Below are 5666 nucleotides of genomic sequence, written 5' to 3' on the forward strand. Positions count from 1 at the left end.
CATGGAAAACACCAATATTCGTGAGAAAAGAAAGTTCTTATATATGGCATCGGGACGACTTTAACTTAATACGCGTTCGGTGCTTACTTGACACAATACAATTCTCCATTGCACACCCGCAATGATGGAAACCGCAGTTCTTCACGACGGGGTCAAAGAATGTGAGAACAGTTGACCGTGCCACTGCTCATACATATCCGATATCCTTAGAAAACTGCAAACACAGCTAATCTGCTCCTGCAATAAATCTTCTATCTATAAATTAGTAAACAACCCACTGTGTTAAAATCCCACTCAGGGTACGTTCTGGCATGATTGATGTACCAGTCTAACGATTCATAACTCTCAAATTACTTCCCATCACGACTTATCATCATTACATTCCACCACCACATCTACACTGGCTCCTAGTCTCTTATATCCTCCTCATCAATCTCATCATTCAAGCCATCACACATACAGGGGTTTAGTTATGAGCGACGAGAAAGGTACTCGTTCCCGCGAGAAAGAACTGAAGACTCCGCACGGAAAATGCGACGTCTCATTCTCTTAACGTCATATAGTCAAGTCTAAAACTCCATGCAATAGTCATATCCGCAGTCCTTCCGGAGAAGACCCGCCGCGACCGCAGGAAGTACTACATTTGAGTCCCTTGACTATCGTGCCGTCATATTATCCTCCATCCTACCAAGGCGTCGTGTTCCACACACCTCCACCTTCCCGGGCGTGGATACGTCGTCAATCACTAACGACAGGCATACAATCTCCTAGATCCACTTGGCACCTTCCGAACACTGACGTACGCACCTGTAGTGAATATAGAACCAACAACCTATCTGGATCGGTCCTGAGCTCCCCTTAATAACAGTACTCTCCATGAGACAATGCCGACTATGACTGCGGCATATGTCTGCTCATCGCTTGGTCCCCGATGACTTCGTCCTCCAGATACCGACCTTAACCCATCGCCTTCGTAAGCTACCACCTCAGTCATCCCGAAATACAATCAGCACCACCCTTAGCTATCCGTCTGCCACGTCATGCACGCACTTAACTCTGCCAGCAGCGAACTACCACCTTATCTTCCATCGTAAGCGATCAGATACCCCATCAACAAGCACAGACAGCTATGCCACCGCCGCACACACAATTCAAATCATGTACGACCAAACACCATCCCAACCAACAGCGGTCGGTCTCTGGCCATGACTTTCCGCCAACTTGCTATCACTCCATGTAAAGCCCACGGCGTGATTAAGATATCTCCAACACACACAGCTTACCTTTCATCCATCAACCCATCCACCTCAGCCTCCGCAAGACGGCGATCGCAGGTCCGCCTGGTACCTCGGTCCGTAGTGACATGACAGATTCGGCTGTGCTGCAGCGAACCTAAGGCGCGATCGATTGCCCCACTCCTGCGGTCCGTTGACCATCCACCACGTGCTCCACGACGCGAGCTGCTACTTGAGCGTCAGAACTTCCAGCCCTTCATGACATCGGCGAGGTCCCGATCATCATAAAAGAAGCCCAGCTATCATTGCGCTCCACATGCACCGCAGCGATCAAGTCTGCCGCGGCGCACCGGCGCGCGTCTAGTCTTTCTCCTTCATATCCCTGGACGCGCCTTTGTCCCATAACAACGGAGTATACTCCTGGATCTTTGCGTCCACCAACTTCTACTGCGACCATCGACTACACGCAATGCTAGCTCCGTAACGTCGTCGCGTCCTAGCGTCGACCGCCATAGTTTTACGAACAGTCAGCCTGCCGCCTTCAGCCCCGTGAGTTAGCGTGAGGAATAATAGGAAGAACTCCGCACCAAGAGACGCATCAGCGGGCCACACACGTCATTGACGATCTGCTAACATCAGCACAGCACCGAACGCTCTCCTCCTCCGCCCAGTATACCTCTCCTTGTCTTAGATCCGCTTATCTTCCTCCATTGCGAGGCCCCTGATTTCGCTTGGTACGACTTTCCACAGAGCAACGGCGATACTCTCCGTGTCCCCAGATCATCCACCGCACTAATCTACTGACGATGCCGCCGTGTGATTCTAGTCTCGTGCCACAAGTCACGAGTTTTATCGGGCCATATACAATATCTCCAATAGTTTCGTGTCGTCAGCTGTCATCTCGGGCGATCCCAACGTCGTCGGATCAGCTGTGTAAACTGATGCAAATTGTTTCCCTTGTCACACTATTCCTGCCAGGGCGCCACCACAGAACCTTGTCCTCTCCGTACTTGCTGCTAGGTGTCGCTCATCAGGTCCGGTACCTCTACGAGTGTCAACGATGCGGTGTAAGATTGATATATTTAACATCATTAATCTGATGATCGATGTAACTCACTCAGAAGATCGTGTCTGGTCGCCATCAGCCTGCGGTGCCTCCAGTCACGCATTCTTCTGTATACCTGAATCGTCATCTCCTCTACACTGGCCTAACCTGCGCTTCAACCTTTGACCATGCAAAGAGCCAGAGTGCGAAACATATCGGAGTCTTTGTGCGACCTTGTCCCCATATCCAACCCTCGTAACCATCACACAAGTCATTCCCATGGTGCCTAGCCACGCCGTCCCTCCACGGCGCTCGAGCCCAGTCTGTAATATATTCCTATCAGCGACAGCTTCTTTCAATATTGACTTCGGAATAGACATGAGAGTCAGATTTGTCGATTAATAAGATTAGGTCTCGTCTGCGTTCATCATCTCCAGCCCATCGTTAAACAGCTTACGGTTTGATCCGTTGGTAACCGCCTAACCTTAAAACGGAAGCAGAGTACCTACCCGTATCCTGCATATAGCCATACTGCTTTCTCAACCTGTCCGGGAGTAACCGTTCTATATGTAATACTTCTTGAATATGCCATCTCTTGTTCACCTACTTTTAAAGTGGCCTAATTATAATATTATGACTGTGAGAGACTGATAAGAGTTCAGCGTCCACTAAAGACTGATAATTGATATATAGAAGTGTTCTTATTGTTCATCTGTTAATGCTTTAATATAAAGTAATGTTTACAAGTTACCGGTTGGCAAATAAAACCAATTGTTATATAGTGGGAAATTGAAAACCCATGTTTTTAAATGCTGGAACATACGCATCGAACACATCTTCTAATGCGCATTACACTATCAATCTCAGGCATTCGTATCCTCGCTCACACCACTCATACCCGACTCTGATCATCCGACTCTGAGGCCATCCCTATACATGCACGTGGAGACAGCAACCACATTCCACTATACACAAAGACCTCGCACAACATGTCTCTGAACTTACTCCTGTCAAAGCATCTGCGTTTGGTAATACACAGATAGCCATGTCAACTGAAGAGATCACTCAACTATCCTACTATACAGTCCTTTTGTGTGTCTCCTTTTTAGCCGTGGTTGTTCAGAACCCCTTACAATGCGAAATGATTCTAATAAATGGGAAGCCGATCTTTTGTTTATTCTCCTTCGCCAGAATGGCCCGTTACCTGTCTAATCAAGACAACGCAACATGAGATATCCAATGATTAGCATCCTGGTGTTTGGAACACGCGAGACCTCCGATACGCAGGACATCCGAGCAGAAAGTGAAAAACATAATGGTGTAGACTTATGCTCACGAACAATCCAATACTGATGCAACCTGAGCCAGCTACACTGATCCTGTCGTGAAACAAGCGTAACGTCTAGCTCGTGTGTCTAGTAAGCCCCATTGACGTACTGTCATCCCTCAATATCCTCATGATCTGTCGATTTTAGCACTTGGACGCATTTTGCTCTTTTGTATTGTGCGCCTCGTTCTCGATGTTTTTAGTGCGATTTTTTTCTCCAATTATCAATTGCCTTATCTCATCGGAAACATCAGTTAGACTTGTCCCATTGTCACAGCGTTTGCTGGACAGTTCCCGCTGTGTTTTGCGACCTGACCCTAATCATCTGACACCACATTGTTCATTGTCCGGTGAAGCTCGAATAAATCATGAAGGGAAAATACGCCGTGTTCTGAAACAGCTCCGCCACGACTATCGCCCACACAACCCGAACCCTGCGACACCACACTGCGCTCGCCCTTCCAACACGCAAAGGCTCTTGGATCCCCACGCCGCCGTTCGAGGCTGACGGTTGAAGGCACAGACTTCATGACAGAAGAATACAACTGAAATCAATATTGTTTGATCCAGTTCTCTAACTTCCACTCGTTCTTGCAACAATGCTTTACGTAACCCTTGAAACACTTTTGCAGTCGTGGTCTTATAGCACTGTAACTTAACCCCCCACCACACCAACCACACCACCACCACACACCATATATGATACCTAACACACTATAAATAGCCTAGTCTGCAGCTAATACGCATATGAACGACATGCCTTAGGCAAGGATTGCATGATCATGACGACGATTGTTGTCGTTCGCAGGGACCAATCACGCTCGCCGGCCTGAACTTAAGAGAGAACTTCAGCACACGCTGCATACAGATGGTGTCTGAAAACATCGCAGAGGCTGAGTTGACCCTGGAAGATCCCAGCTTCAAATGGTGCATCCCTTCAGTGATGCATCTACGATGATATCACAATGCTTTCGCACCAGTGTAACGTGCCATCCCAGGCCCATTACGCTTAACTACCCCGCCTTGCGCCATCTTCACCCGAACTTCCCGCAGAATTCGCTCTCCTATATCCTATGATTTCTTAGAAAATGTGATAGATACCTCACCGTCACCTACTTAACACGATGTAGTGTTCACTTTAGTACGTAACAGGTTACTTGATGTTTCGTTGATGGGCTTCATGCACCAGTATATCATACACCGCTATTTGTTGAGTGTGGTATGGCTCATCTGCACGCCGCATCTTTAGCGCTTTATCCTTGTGTCCCTTTTCTCCTGCCGAGCTGCAACGGGAAGACACCCCTAACATTTAATAAACGTGCAGTGATTTTACACTCCTATCATATCAGTCCATTTTCTTGCCATCATTTGGGTGTTTGAATTCCAGTGCTTCCGCTACAGATAATGGATAGCATTTGAAGATAAATCTCCAAATAAAATAAAGCTTTCAACAATCCACCAAACTATGCACAGCTGAACATTATAGGACCATCGTCCACACATAAAAAAAAAAAAGCAGCTTACACTAGCCTATCTCCATACTCTAAGTATTATTATATTATTAAGTAGTAATAAAATATCTTGCTTTCTTTTCTATATAGCATCCTACGACATAGAATAGAGAGCAGACAGAGAACAGATAAAGCTATTAGCTTAATATTTTATGTTTAGAGAATAAAAAGGCTAAGTATTGTTGCTCTGTTTAACTTCTTGTAATTATTTATGCACACTCTGGTTCGATTAAATTTCTTGTAAAAGTTGTACATCTTTTAAAGCGGATTACAATGGAAGACTGGCGCGTTAAAGTGCATCCTTCTTAAGGCGTTAGACGGACTCGGCCTATACAGTGGTCACCATTGTATAAAATATTCAGAGAGGCCATCCGGAATACTGCGGATCAAGCAGAAATTCAATTACAGGAGTAACACACCGAATCCGCTTGCGGTGGTTTGTCCCCTCCCCCCGCCATAGCACCGTTAGTGAAAACTTCATACTAATTAGCCGCCTCGTCATCCAGTGAGTGCAACTCTTCTTCTGTTCACGTTTTTCCAAATTTACT

This window comes from Pomacea canaliculata, linkage group LG3 (genome assembly GCF_003073045.1).
Source record: "Pomacea canaliculata isolate SZHN2017 linkage group LG3, ASM307304v1, whole genome shotgun sequence".
Classification (NCBI taxonomy): domain Eukaryota; kingdom Metazoa; phylum Mollusca; class Gastropoda; order Architaenioglossa; family Ampullariidae; genus Pomacea; species Pomacea canaliculata.